The sequence below is a fragment of the Salvelinus namaycush genome, chromosome 33 (genome assembly GCF_016432855.1).
Source record: "Salvelinus namaycush isolate Seneca chromosome 33, SaNama_1.0, whole genome shotgun sequence".
In the NCBI taxonomy this organism is placed as follows: Eukaryota; Metazoa; Chordata; class Actinopteri; order Salmoniformes; family Salmonidae; genus Salvelinus; species Salvelinus namaycush.
Genome location: NC_052339.1, coordinates 12,771,593 through 12,788,043, shown reverse-complemented (window position 1 = coordinate 12,788,043; position 16,451 = coordinate 12,771,593).

The window sequence follows — 16,451 nt, the reverse complement described above, 5'->3', positions numbered from 1 at the left end:
TCTACTTGGGTAAATACCGAAAGAATGTTGATACGTACACTACTGGTCAAAAGTTTTAGAACACTTACTCATTCAAGGGTTTTTCTTTATTTTTTACTATTTTCTACATTGCAGAATAATAGTGAAGACATCAAAACTATGAAATAACGCATATGGAAGCATCTATTAACCAAAAAAGTTTTAAACAAATGAAAATATATTTTATATTTGAGATTCTTCAAATAGCCACCCTTTGCCTTGACGACAGCTTTGCACACTCTTGGCATTCTCTCAACCAGCTTCATGACGTAGTCACCTGGAATGCATTTCAATTAACAGGTGTGCCTCGTTAAAAGTTAATTTGTGGAATTTCTTTCCTTCTTAATGCGTTTGAGCCAATCAGTTGTGTTGTGACAAGGTAGGGGTGGTATACAGAAAATAGCCCTATTTGTTAAAAGACCAAGTCCATATTATGGCAAGAACAGGTCAAATAAGCAAAGGGAATCGACAGTCCATCATTACTTTAAGACATGAAGGTCAGTCAATACGGAAAATGTCAAGAATTTTGAAAGTTTCTTCAAGTGCAGTCGCAAAAACCATCAACCGCTATGATGAAACTGTCTCTCATGAGGACCACCACAGGAATGGAAGACCCAGAGTTGCCTCTGCTGCAGAGGATAAGTTCATTAGAGTTACCAGCCTGAGAAATTGCAGCCAAAATAAATGCTTCACAGAGCTCAAGTAACAGACACATCTCAACATCAACTGTTCAGAGGAGACTGCGTGAATCAGGCCTTCATGGTCGAATTGCTGCAAAGAAACCACTACTAAAGGATACCAATAAGAAGAAAAGACTTGCTTGGGCCAAGAAACACGAGCAATGGACATTAGACCGGTGGAAATTTGGCCAAATTTGAGATTTTTGGTTCAAACTGCAGTGTCTTTGTGAGACGCGGTGTGGGTGAACGGATGATCTTCCTATATGTATTTCCCACCGTAAAGCATGGAGGAGGAGGTGTTATGGTGTGGGGGGGCTTTGCTGGTAACACTGTTTGTGATTTATTTACAATTAAACTTAACCAGCATGACTACCAGAGCATTCTGCAGCGATACGCCATCCCATCTGGTTCGGGCTTAGTGGGACTATCATTTGTTTTTCAGCCGGACAATGACCCAACACACCTCCAGGCTGTTTAACTTTAGGGATAGGGGGCAGCATTTTCACTTTTGGATGAATTGGTGCCCAAATTGAACGGCCTCCTACTCTGTCCCAGATGATAATATATGCATATTATTATTACTATTGGATAGAAAACACTCTGAAGTTTCTAAAACTATTTGAAGTATAACAGAAGTGAGTATAACAGAACTCATATGGCAGGCAAACTTCCAAATAGGAAGTGAAAATTCTGAAAAGGGTCGATGTGAAAGTCATCGCCTATTCAAATCCCTGTAATTTATGGATCTGTTTGCACTTCAAACACCTTCCACTAGATGTCAACAGTCAGTAGAACGTGGAATGAAGCCTCTAGTGTGATATGGGGCCAGATGGGAGCTATTTGAGTCACTGGTCTGGCAGCTTGCCAGTTCCTGGTCACGCACGCTAGACATGGGATGTCAATGTGTGCCATTACTTTTACAGACATGAAGAAATGCTCCAGTTGGGACGTTATTGGATATATATGATAAACATCCTGAAGATTGATTCTCAACTAAGTTTGACCAGTTTATTCGACTTGTAATATAACTTTTTGAAGTTTTCGTCCGACGTTTACGTTCACTTGCGCCAGTGTTTGGACACGAGTACTACACATGCTAGCTAAAGTTGCTAATTCGACATAAGTAATGGACATTATCGAACAAAACAACGATTTATTGTGGAACTAGGATTCCTGGCACTGCATTCTGATGAAAGATCATCAAAGGTAAGGGAATATTTATGATGTAATTTCGTATTTCTGGTGACTCCAACATGGCGGAGAAATGTTGTTTCTATCTGAGCGCCGTCTCAGATTATTGCATGGTGTGCTTTTTACTAAAGTTTTTTTAAAATCTGACACAGTGGTTGCATTAAGAACCAGTGTATCTTTAATTATATGAACATGTAAAACATGTATCTTTCATCAAAGTTTATGATGAGTATTTCTGATTCTATTTTGGAGGCATTTCTGAACATGGCGCCAATGTAAACCGAGATTTGTGGATATAAATATGCACATTATCGAACAAAACATAAATGTATTGTGTAACATGATGTCATATGAGTGTCATCTGATGAAGATGTTCAAAGGTTAGTGATTAATTGTATCTCTATTTCTGGGTTTTGTGAAAGCTATCTTTGGCTGGGAAAAATGGCTGTGTTTTTTGGATTTGGTGGTGAGCTAACATAAATATATGTTGTGTTTTCGCTGTAAAACATTTAAAAAATCGGACACGATGGGTAGATTAACAAGATGTTTATCTTTCATTTGCTGTATTGGACTTGTTAATGTGTGAAAGTTAAATATTTAAAAAAAATATTTTTGAATTTTGCGCGCTGCCTTTTCAGCGGAAATGTTGGGGGGGGGGTTCCGCTAGCGGAACGCGTGTCCAAGAAAGGTTAAAGGGCTATTTTACCAAGAAGGAGAGTGATGGTGCTGCACAATGCCCCGACCTCAACCAAATTGAGATGGTTTGGGAGGGGTCAGGCCGCAGAGTGAAGATAAAGCAGCCAACAAGTGCTCAGCATATGTGTGAACTCCTTCAAGACTGTTGCAAAAGCATTCCAGATGAAGCTGGTTGAGAGAATAACAAGAGTGTGCAAAGCTGGCATCAAGGCATAGGGTGACTGTTTGAAAAATCTCAAATCTCAAATATATATTTGTATTTGTTTTAAACTTGTTTGGTTACTACATGATTCCATATGTGTTATTTCATAGTTGTTATGTCTTCACTATTATTCCACAATGTAGAAATAGTCAAAATAAAGAAAAATCCTTGAATGAGTAGGTGTTCTAAAAGTTTTGACCAGTAGTGTATATTTAGAGAAAGCTTTTTTTCCCCACACTCCTGTCTAGAATAGAGCCTGGCAACAGTACAATACTGTGTCCTACAATGTCTGCATTTTATGTAACAAAAATAAACAAGCCAACAGGGAGAAATAGGAGGAACAATATTCACTGGTATCACAGGAGGCTGCTGAGGGGAAAATGGCTCATAATAATGGCCGGAAAGGCACCACTGGAATGGCATCAAACACCTGGAAACCACTTGATTGATGTACAGTATTTGATACCATTCCACTGATTCCGCTCCAGTCATTAACAGGAGCCTTTCCCCCCCAATTCAGGTGCCACCAACCTCATGTGACGGGTATATAAGCCATCATTCAGTCCGACTATAATTGAATGTCAGGACAATCACTGACATTCCTCCATACCAGTCTCTGTGTCAGTGCATTGTTAAGCCCAGGGAATGAGTGCTGGGAAAATGTCCTTTATTAAAATGCTGATCCATGTGTATACACAGAAAATAAAGACAAAAGTCCCCGTGAGAGGTTTGGCACAGAATCTGAATGAAAACAGAAAACACTGAGCCTTTCTTGGCTAGTCATTTCCCTTGGTAGTGATGTGGATACATGTCCAAGGCAGCTAGATGAATGGCTATAGGGGAGATAAACTAAGAAATGCAGTTCCTGTTCCTCTAGTTGTGTAGAATAATCCTAGCGCTGCATCTATCATGCCTCCCATTGAAATGAACAGATTGACTCCCACACAAGCGGCACGAAGAGGATAGATAAAGCATTGCTTCTCCTTGCCGTGACAGTTATTTATTGACCGTGGCTAAGGAGGGAGGGAGTGGATGGAGTAGGAAATGCATAAAACCATGGGATTAGTAAGGTAAAGACCATGGCTTACAGCAAAACCTGCTGCTACAGGCACAAGGACCTGTTGAGACATGTATGTGGTATTCACTTGCTCTTATCTGCAACCGTGGACATAATGACGTGCATTTGTAATTTATCTACAATGTGATACTCGTGAATGTGTCATTAAACATTGTCTGTGTTTTGAATAAGGGGTCAGAACATTTCTTTTTATTAAAATGTATTTTTGTTACCTTTTCTAAATGCATTTTTCCTTCTTTCCCTCCAATTTCCTTATCCAGCTGGAGAGTGATAAAACTGTTTAGGTTTTGTTGAGGATGCCACTCAGCTTCTGACCTTAAACTGTTCATTCCCTTTCTCTCTCCCTGGGTTTGTAAAATGGAGAACTGCTGGGCTGAATTGAATCTGCCCTAAGTCATTCTGTCAAACAGCAGGAGTTTCTCAGGGGAAAGAAAATTCCCCTAGCTGACAATGGAGGAGGAGTGATCTGCTCTGAAACAGCCTTTTCAATCTCAACTTCAGCTAGCTAAGGCTTGTAAAGCCGATATGTGATGACTCCATAGTCGGCGTTACGGATTGGCTAATGGAAAATGCTCCCATATATTTATATGTACATATTCTCATTCACCGCTTTAGATTTGTGTGTAGTAGGTAGTTGTTGGGGAATTGTTAGACTACTTGTGATATTACTGCACTGTCGGAACTAGAAGCACAAGCATTTCGCGACACTCGCATTAACATCTGCTAACCATGTGTATGTGACCAATACAATTTGATTTGATTCGTTCTCGATTCGGGGAAAAAGTGTATCTTATAAATTGTACTGTCCAGTTGCTGGTGATTCTCCAAAAAAACATCAAAAATTCATAAAGATATTAAATCCATGGTTCCTCAGCATCTTAGCTGCCGCACATCTAGAATTTCCCAACATCTTTGCAGGATCTATGCGAAGATGCCAGGCCACATGTAGCAGATGACACCGCATCACACAGTGCCACCAAAACAGAGATCTACACACATGCAAGAGGCATTTCCTCATTCAATACAAAACATGGATTTAATAACTTTCCAAATGTTCTCTGGTTTTTATAGAACCACCTGCACATGGACACAGACATTTATAAGATACACCTTTTCCCGAATCAAGAATGAAAAAAGTAGTTGAAAAATATTTGACATCGTTTTCCGTTAGTCAAGCCGTAACGTCGACTATGGAGTCATCACATATCGACTTTACAAGCCGGAAATAGGGTGCCATTTGGAACACAAGTGTCTTCACTGCCGCATAATATTTGATGCAATAAAACTGATCACAATGAGAAACAAGATCACAATGCAATAATTGTATACACTCTTAGAAAAAAGGGTCCCATAATGGTTCTTCGGCTGTCCCCATAGGAGAACCCTTATTGGTTCCATGTAGAACCCTTGTCGGTTCCATGTAGAACCCTCTGTGGAAAGGGTCTGGAACCCAAAAGGGTTATCCTTTGGGGACAGTCAAATAACCATTTTAGGTTCTAGATAGCTCCTTTTTTGGGGGGAGTGTATGAGGATCTATGTAGAAGAACCCTTAGGACCCTTACAACTCATAACAACTCATGTGCGGCTTATAAGCTTTTGTAGGGCAAAACAGATTACAAGTGCGTGTTCGTGTTCGCTCAGCTTTTCATGGTGGGTCATAACCGTTCGGACTTTACTGATGTTTTCGTGAGAAGAACAGTTTTCGGGTCTACCCTTGTCTCACGAACACTGCTCTAGTTCAGCCCCCATCAATCGCACAGGCTTGTGGTCGGCATCAGTGGATGCAGAACAAACTAAATTCAGCCGCGGGACGATTGTTTCTTGAGCGGATGGCCGAGGGGCCAGAACATAATTACCAATCATTTGTAGACTTCAAAGAAGCCCAAAACAGATATGTTTGACTAAAACATAATAATTTCAAACCTTGCATACATTTGTATATGATCACATGTCTCTCTATTATGCATGGGAATACTTGGGAACAGAGTTATTAAATTAAAATCACTTGGAGTTGATTTCCTGGTGTTTTTACAGTCTTTTATGTCCAACAATAAAAAAAAAATGAAAACATTGATTTATTTTTTTGCTCAAAAAACTTTGGGGGCCGTATAAAACTGCCCACGGGCCGCCAGTTGGGGAACCCTGAAATTGACAAATCCATTGCAAAAATCCAGAAGTATGTAGCTCGAACACACCTTAAGAGGGTCTGGAACGACTGAAGTATCACTGAAGATGTGTGGGAGTCAAAAGTGTGGGAGTCAAAGGATTCAACTGGTTGGGCCTCATATCATTCACAATGTTCCAGTTTAATTTAGGAATTGTTGTTTCAGAATGCGTATTTTAATCTATAAATAATTGTGGGAGAGTGGAATCAAATGAAGTTTATTGGTTGCGTACACAGATTTGCAGATGTTATCGCAGGTGCAGCGAAATGCTTGTGTATCTAGCTCCAACAGTGCAGTAATAATAATATAATAGAAGTGCCCCTATTTAGTGAATTATTGTAGCCATGTGATTGTGAACTGTGAGCTGATTGGTCCGTTTGAATGAATTGTTTGTGTGTTCTGATTGGTTGCAGGTGTGACTGGAGAATGAACCGCCACCTGCTTATTACACGATTGTCTAAATATAATGTTAATACAGTACATTAGCGTGCCTTGTTATCGTTGGACTCTTAATAACCCTTAGAGTCTAAAGGCCTGGGGTTGGGTTTCTTCTAAGCTAACATATGGAATTGTTTTAATGATTGCCATACATTTAGCTATTTGATTTAGAATTTTACTGCCTTACTGCTATTAGCCCATAGAAACGCACTGAATAACAGTGTGTGTCTGGACACGGCCACGTCTGTGTCTGGTCCTGCACAGAGAGAAGTTATTGTGTTTCTGAATGAATTTCGTCTAGACAGACACGAGTATTTCCTGCAACTCAACTCTCTGGAGCCTTGACACGTGCACACATGCATCTCTAGAAAAACGTAGAGTCAATGAAGGAAATCCTGACAGGCTCTCAAATTGATTTGATTCGCTCTTGTAAAAAGACGGTTCATATAGTATGATCTTTCTCAGAGAATATTCATAGCCAACCTGGTCTCAAATCTTTTCATATTATTCTGTAAGTAAATCTGAAACACCCTAGTATGATATGTTACGTATCATATCGTATGTATTCATTTGTGGATGTCCATCACTCATTTCATATGATATGTTACAAATTACAATTAATATTATATGTTACGAATTTGCAAATGTTCAATATGTTCCGAATTTGCTAAACGTGCAAAAATGTATGATATGTTACGAATTCTAACTAGGTGGCTAATGTTAACTAGCTCGCTAACATTAGCTATCTCACTAACATTAGCTAGGTTAGTGGTCAGGGGTTAGGGTTAAGGTTAGGCTTAAGTTTAGGAGTTAGGTTAAAGGGTTAAGGTTAGGTTTAGGGGAAGGGTTAGCTAACATGCTAAGTATTTGCAAAGTAGCTAAGAAGTTGCAATTAGTTGAAAAGTTGCTAATTAGCCCAAATGCGATGATGATGATGCGATTCGAATTCAAAACCTTTGGGTTGCTAGACGTTCGTGTTATATTGCCACCTATCCACCCCGACCAACCTCCCTCCTTTCGTTTTCTCCGTAAGTAACCATCTGTCTTATATAAACATACCAAACTTTACATATAAAACTAAATAAAGAGTCACAGATTTACATACAGAATAATATGAAGTGCTCTGTGACCAGGTTTTAACGTCTTAGATTTACGTACAGAGTAATACGAACTGCACTTAGACCAGGTTGTAACAGCTCTTCTTCTACAGAGTTCTGAGTGTAATAGTTCACAGACTGTGTATTTGATCCTCATGCTTATGTGTAGTGTATATAAGATAATGGTTGACGAGATAATGGTTGATGAGTAGACTCATATGTCCAAATGTATATAATGCTCAATGGAAGGGTCAAGAGGAGTTTGAAATTCCATTATAAACTCACAGCTTATCATCCTGTCTCTGTGAGACCTGTCCCATATTTGGGATCGTTATAAATATACTGCACATAGACAATGGAACATATTTTGCTTCAACAGTGCATACTTGACTATTTGAATGTTAAAAGTTGGTGCTCTTATATGAGGTTGTACTTGTATCACACAAACATAATGTTAAAGCTGACGTCATGGTGACAATGTCTGGGTGTAGTCCAACACAGTTTGGTCACCACTGCTTTGCCCAAGTTATTAAAACGTAATGATTAGAGCTGTAGTTCAAGGTTTATTAATGTGTTTATTGTCACAGAAGACATTTTCAATGTATTTTATTTTACAACTGTAATCTAAAGATGTAACACTATACATATATTAACAGCAGACTTGTACATTTCCTCAGTGAAAGCAATGTACTGAGCAAATGTCAAATTGGCTTTTTACCAAATTACCGTACGACAGACCATGTATTCACCCTGCACACACTAATTGACAAACAAACAAACCAAAACAAAGGCAAAGTCTTCTCATGCTTTGTTGATTTCAAAACAACTTTAGACTCAATTTGGCGTGAGGGTCTGCTATACAAAAATAAATCCATGTACAAACAGCAAGCGTGCGGTTAAAATTGGCAAAAAACACACATTTCTTTTCACAGGGCCAAGGGGTGAGACAGGGATGCAGTTTAAGCTCCATTCTCTTCAACATATATATCAACGAATTGGCTAGGGCACTAGATCAGCACCTGGCCTCACCCTACTAGAATCTGAAGTGCTGGTGCTTCTGTCCCCAACCAAGTAGGGCCTACAGCACTTAGATCTCTGCACAGATTCTGTCAGACCTGGGCCCTGACAGTACATTTCAGTAAGACAAAAATAAATTGGTTCCAAATACAAATTCCATCTAGACACTGTTGCCCTAGAGCACACAAAAAACGATACATACCTCAGCCTAAACATCAGCTCCACAGGTAACTTCCACAAAGCTGTGAACGAGCTGAGGCACAAGGCAAGAAAGGCCTTCTATGCCATCAAAAGGAACATAAAATTTGACATACCAATTAGGATCTGGCTAAAAATACTTTAATCAGTTATAGAACGCATTGCCTTTTATGGTTGTGAGGTCTGGGGTCCGCTCAACAAACAAGAATTCACAAAATGGGACAAACACCAAATTGAGAATCTGCATGCAGAATTATGCAAAAATATCTCCCGTGTACAACGTAAAACATCAAATAATGCATGCAGAGCAGAATTAGGCCAATACCCGCTAATTATCCAAATCCAGAAAAGAGACGTTAAATTCTACAACCACCTAAAAGGAAGCGATTTCCAAACCTTCCATAACAAAGCCATCACCTACAGAGAGATGAACCTGGAGAAGCATCCCCTATGCAAGCTGGTACTGGGACTCTGTTCACAAACAGACCCCACCGAGCCCCAGGATAGCAACAAAATTAGACCCAACCAAATCATGAGAGAACAACAAAAGATAATTACTTGACACGTTGGAAAGAATTAACAAAAAAACAGAGCAAACTAGAATGCTATTTGGCCCTAAACTTAAGGAAAGCTTTGACTATGTACAGACTCAGTGAGCATAGCCTTGCTATTTAGAAAGGCCACCGTAGGCAGATCTGGCTCTCAAGAGAAGACAGGCTATGTGCACACTGCCCACAAAATGAGGTGGAAACTGAGCTGCACTTCCTAATCTCCTGCCAAATGTATGTCCATATTAGAGACACATATTTCCCTCAGATTACACAGATACACAAAGATCTTGAAAACAAACCCAATTTTGATGAACTCCCATATACACTGCTCAAAAAAATAAAGGGAACACTTAAACAACACAATGTAACTCCAAGTCAATCACACTTCTGTGAAATCAAACTGTCCACTTAGGAAGCAACACTGATTGACAATAAATTTCACATGCTGTTGTGCAAATGGAATAGACAACAGGTGGAAATTATAGGCAATTAGCAAGACACCCCCAATAAAGGAGTGGTTCTACAGGTGGTGACCATAGACCACTTCTCAGTTCCTATGCTTCCTGGCTGATGTTTTGGTCACTTTTGAATGCTGGCGGTGCTTTCACTCTAGTGGTAGCATGAGACGGAGTCTACAACCCACACAAGTGGCTCAGGTAGTGCAGCTCATCCAGGATGGCACATCAATGCGAGCTGTGGTAAGAAGGTTTGCTGTGTCTGTCAGCGTAGTGTCCAGAGCATGGAGGCGCTACCAGGAGACAGGCCAGTACATCAGGAGACGTGGAGGAGGCCGTAGGAGGGCAACAACCCAGCAGCAGGACCGCTACCTCCGCCTTTGTGCAAGAAGGAGCAGGAGGAGCACTGCCAGAGCCCTGCAAAATGACCTCCAGCAGGCCACAAATGTGCATGTGTCTGCTCAAATGGTCAGAAACAGACTCCATGAGGGTGGTATGAGGGCCCGACGTCCACAGGTGGGGGTTGTGCTTACAGCCCAACACCGTGCAGGACGTTTGGCATTTGCCAGAGAACACCAAGATTGGCAAATTCGCCACTGGCGCCCTGTGCTCTTCACAGATGAAAGCAGGTTCACACTGAGCACATGTGACAGACGTGACAGTCTGGAGACGCTGTGGAGAACGTTCTGCTGCCTGCAACATCCTCCAGCATGACCGGTTTGGCGGTGGGTCAGTCATGGTGTGGGGTGGCATTTCTTTGGGGGGCCACACAGCCCTCCATGGGCTCGCCAGAGGTAGCCTGACTGCCATTAGGTACCGAGATGAGATCCTCAGACCCCTTGTGAGACCATATGCTGGTGGCCCTGGGTTCCTCCTAATGCAAGACAATGCTAGACCTCATGTGGCTGGAGTGTGTCAGCAGTTCCTGCAAGAGGAAGGCATTGATGCTATGGACTGGCCCGCCCGTTCCCCAGACCTGAATCCAATTGAGCACATCTGGGACATCATGTCTCACTCCATCCACCAATGCCACGTTGCACCACAGACTGTCCAGGAGTTGGCGGATGCTTTAGTCCAGGTCCGGGAGGAGATCCCTCAGGAGACCATCCGCCACCTCATCAGGAGCATGCCCAGGCGTTGTAGGGAGGCACGTGGAGGCCACACACACTACTGAGCCTCATTTTGACTTGTTTTAAGGACATTACATCAAAGTTGGATCAGCCTGTAGTGTGGTTTCCACTTTAATTTTGAGTGTGACTCCAAATCCAGACCTCCATGGTTTGATAAATTTGATTTCCATTGATAATTTTTGTGTGATTTTGTTGTCAGCACATTCAACTATGTAAAGAAAAAAGTATTTAATAAGAATATTTCATTCATTCAGATCTAGGATGTGTTATTTTAGTGTTCCCTTTATTTTTTTGAGCAGTGTATGTTGTGTGAAATACCACAGTGTGGCATCACTACAGCAAGATTTGTGACCTGTTGCCACAAGAAAAGGGCAACCAGTGAAGAACAAACACCTTTGTATATACCAATATTTGTATTATTTTGGAACTTCTGTGAGTGTAATGTTTACTGTTCATTTGATTGTTTATTTCACTTTTGTTTATTCTCTAGTTCACTTGCTTTGGCAATGTTAACATATGTTTCCCATGCCAATAAAGCCCTTAAATTGAATCGAAATTGAGAGAGAGCGAGATTCCACGGGTTTAGCACTCTATGCTCAGATTCTGGATATAATGTACATTGCACACAAACTCTGGAGGGATTGAAAGTTACATAAAATTGCTTCTAGGGCAAACACTGTCTGAAATGTCTTTTTTTCCCCAGCATTGAATAGCAGAGAAACCTTGGAAAGACCACATTTTATTCCTGCTTCTTAAATGGAGATAAAGGGCTATTATCCACCACTATTCCCTTTCCCTGACTGAATAGACTGAACACTCTAATCTGTATTAATGTTTATCTTTTGAATATATCTGACTGTAAACTAACTGAAGGTATTAACTGATGATATTGAAGTGACCAAATTTTGGACCGTAGTGTCACGCCCTGAACATAGTAAGCTGTTTTTTCTCTGTGTTGGTTGGGGTGTGATGGTGATTTGGGTGGGTTATCTAGGTGTATTTGTATGTCTATGGTGGCCTGATATGGTTCCCAATCAGAGGCAGCTGTTTATCATTGTCTCTGATTGGGGATCATATTTAGGCAGCCATTTCCCTTTTGTGTTTGTGGGATCTTGTCTATGTTTAGTTGCCTGTCTGCACTATTTGTATAGCTTCACGTTTCGTTTGTTGATTTTGTTGTTTTGTTCAGTGTTTCATTCATTAAAAGAGAATGTACGCATACCCCGCTGCGCCTTGGTCTCACTCATACGACGATCGTGACACGTAGTTTATGCTTTCGAGGAACACATTTATTTTTTCCAATCATGTACAGGACCTGAGACGTGTCCCTTCTGGTACATGTCTTAGTCTTAATTCAGCCAGTCAGTCAGCCAGTAAACCAGTCAGCCAGTCAGCCAGTCAGTTAGTGGGAAGGAGGGGAATACACTTAATCTTGTACTAGAGTCAAGAGGGCCAGTTTACACACAGTTACTCTTTAGGAGATCGAGGAGTATTGGCTACAATGTGGTGTTGTGTTTTATTGCCCCCTTCTCCTCAGTTACAACTACCTCAGATCTAGCCATCATTAAGATCTAGCCATCATTAAGTAGAGCTATCTCTGCTATGTGGTCCCAAGTGTCACAGCGTCTTGTCTAGTGGAAATACTGTACTTGTTTTTCAAATGTGACGCTCTGGTGTTGGGTCATTTTGAACTGGCTTTCCTCAGTGTGTTGTTCAAATATGTTTTTTGCACCCTTGATTTCATAATGTACATTTTGGAGAATTCCACATTACCCCATATTTAGAAAAATCACAAGTGACCTAATTTCTACTATGCATAATCCATATTAAAATATTTGGCACATACATGCATATTATAACAACAAAACATGAAATGTTAATGTGAGCGGGGGTATACTATAGTACTGTATATTCTCTATGATATTCTTACGAATATGCTGTGATGCTGGTCATGTCCAATATGTTTTGTCAGACCAAACATCATTAACGATGAAAGCAGAATCGTCAGTGTTTGTCGTATCATCTTAGCGGTGAGATTGTGTTTGTTATCAAACGTTATGCCTGAGCTCGTTAACGTAATTAGCTTTTGTGATGATCCACTCCGTGAGATATCTCTGATACCTCTTCGTCAGAGCAATTGACCCACAATGATCACAGAACTGGAGCGATCTGTACCAACAACACATCCACAAGTGTTTTCTTCAAGATGTTGATGATAAATTTTGCTGCAAACATACATGTACATCCCCTTTTTTCTCATGTCAGTCTGCATTACAACCAATGTTTTCTATTTTATTATATTTATGTCACGTATTATGTGTTATGTATTTTAAATGAGTGTTTTGCAATTATTAGTCATGTAAATTCTGCTTTTCTTTAGTTTTATCTGTGAGCAAGAATAAATAAACTCAATTGAAACACCTGCATTGTGCGTTTTGTTTTTATAAGAGAGAAAAAAAGGAAAGCCAATCGGATGACGTGGGTCGGTGAGAGGGCTTCATATTCACAAAAGGAAAGGACATATTTCTTTGCTCCATTAAAGCTAAAGGCTTGGAACCAGATGCTCTACTAAAATAGCATAAGTCTCCATTTTCCTCCAGAGAAGAAATATGTCGTCTAATCATCGTACAGCACTCCTGAATCCAGACATATGGTGCTTTCATTGCTCCGCTGGTGCCAGCGTCTTGTGTCTAGTGATGATTTCATTGTTGTGCTTCTTTCTCTCTCTCGCTCTCTCACTCTGTCTCTGTCTCTCTCTCTGCTTCCTCCTCTCCATGCCTGCGCCTCTCCCTCTCTGTCTCTCTGTGTCTCTCTCTCTGCCTCCGCTTCTCTCCCTCTCTCTCTCTCTCTCTCTCTCTTTTCAAAGAGAGTGTGAGACTTTACATTTGAATAATTAGCGTCTGTGATAAATGACAGTGACTCATCCCAAGGGGACAAGACTGGAAATCTTACTTAAAGAAGACAAGCTTCACACACACACACACACACACTGTCCGCTAAATTAGCTATTTTATACCCTCAGTGAGAGTCAACAGGCAGTTTGGGATTTCAACATTAGTCTGCTTAGTCTTAGGAAAATACTGTATAATCACAGTATAAGACAGCTGTTTGCAAATGAAGATATCATGTCTAATTAAAACACTCTACATGCAGTCGTTCCGGTACTAGTAGGAGCAGAGGAGTTTCTTTTCTTAGGTATTAGGAATTACTATTGCAAATATGTTGATAGTAATGTATGTTTAAGTGTTAAGGAACTGTTCTGTACTTTAAAAAATACTGTCTTTCAATTACGTATGACAGCCACTTGACTCCCAACGTACTGAAGTGATACAGACACAGAAAATATATACAAGTCTATGAAACAGTGGAAAGGAAGGAGTACTACATGTGTGTGAGTGTGTGAGGGATTTTACAGATATATTAACAGGAATAGACCCAGGGAATTATTAAATCCATATCATTGTTTCACTTAAATCACATCCCAGTGATGATCAGACAGAGACAAGATGGAGAGGGAGTTAACTGTCATGGTTACGGGAAGAAATCCCAACTGTTCCCAAGAGTTAAACTTATTGATTTTAATTAGAATTCTGCCAGTATTTCTTCTTTAACTGTTTATGGGAATTTGCCAGTATTCTTGTTCAAGGCTGGTCTAGCCTTGTTCAGTTGGCCAGTATGTATCACATTTACAGCATACATCTTCTGCAGAGATATTGCAAAACACCCTCTAAGATGTTTCTCTTAGCTAACTGTCTGGGTCAGTGTGGAAGTATCTCTGTATTCCTGGTTACTGTTGAAGGAAATGTGTTCAGCTTGTCAGTAGGCATCACATATACCCCATAGAGCTTCTGCAGAGATATTTCAAAAGCCCCTGCCATATGGTCCTTGACTCATAGCAGCTACCATAGATACAGTGTCTGGGTGAGTGTGGATGGGCAAAGACATTCAAACCACATCCATAGATTATGCAATGACTCATTGTTTCAGCGTGTCCTTTTTCCAGCCTCTGATTAAACCGGTTGACATTTTCTCTTGGCCCCTAAGTATTGACCAGCTAATTCCATTCATTCATACTTTGAAGTGAGGTGAGAGGATCTCCATAGAAGCTGCACATCAGAAGACCTTTTCTTTTCAATCACGCTCATTAGTAATCCACCCAGTGGCTCTGATGCGGAGGAGAATTAACACAGTGTTTGTTACTGTAGATAGAAGCAGACTTTGGTTTAAGTAGTATTTGTTTTCTTCCAAATCCTTTGAGTGCTTTATTGAGCATGCCTGGAGTACCCAGTTGGGTGTGGTTTGGGGTTTGCACTTTTGAGATATTCCCACTTCTCCCATTGCGCCAGACAATCCCAATAAAGTTCAAATAAGGTACTTAAAAGAAAACAAATACTATTTGAACCCAGGGTTTGACTAGAATTGGGAGTAGCAACCAGTGGTGTAGGATAAACCCAAGTAAACATTATGGAAATAACACGGGAACTTGTCCTCCACCTGTGTGACATCAGGGCGGGTCTGGAGTCTTCAGGTGAAGCAATGTGAGGTGAACCAAGGTGTTAGTTAGGTGTTAGAGCTGGGTGGAGGCTCCCAGTTCTTTCACAATGTTGTGAAATGTGCCTTTAGAATGTCAGTCATCGATGTAATGCACGTTGGAGTGATAGATGTGTGTGTGTCACGAGTGGTTCTCTGTAGAAAAGGGCCTACTTTGTTTAACTGTGAACCAGACTGGTATTTTCTGACATTGTTCCACTTGTAAAGACTGCAAGCTAATTTATGACGTCCATTCAGAAGTGAGAATTATGCAGGATTTCAGGTGGCTGTCAGGTAGTTGCTCCAGGGACTGTCATGATTACTATAATTATTTTGTAACCTATTCTAGAGGGGGACAGTATGTAGCGTACATTTAACTAGTCACTAACGTTAGTCAATCGTGTGCTTCCTCCGATGATTCACTTCTAGAAAACCTGAGGCTGAAAGGCAAATTGCAGCATTACCACTGCAGCTCTGTGGTCCAGCGTCTCTCAAGTTTAGTGAGGTATAAGGGGTGGTATGATAGCGCTCTAGTAATAACAACCCAACTGCCCCTTTACCCACAACATTAGAATACTGATGGACAATACACGACTATTGATGAGGCTAGGGCTAGTTCTGAGGTAAAATACAGAAATAAACATAGCTACAACAGAGGCTCAGGCTAGTGCTATGGTGTCTGTACCCAGCATTAGAAGGTAAAAACACAGAAAGAAGGAAAGTGCCATGCTGCTGACTGGGGGAAAAAAACAGCTGTAGAATTACTGTTACTAGTGCCTTGGCACCTGTACCCAGCATTAGAAGGTAAAAACACACATAGGAGGAAAGTGCCATGTACCTGACTGGGGAAAAACACAGCTGTAGAAGGGCTGTTACTAGTGCCTTGGCACCTGTACCCAGCATTAGAATGGTGAGGTAAAACCCCACAGCTATAGAGGAGGCTAGTGCCTTGGCACATGACAGATGAATATGCTCATGCATGCGGACAGGTGGCTGCAACACAGA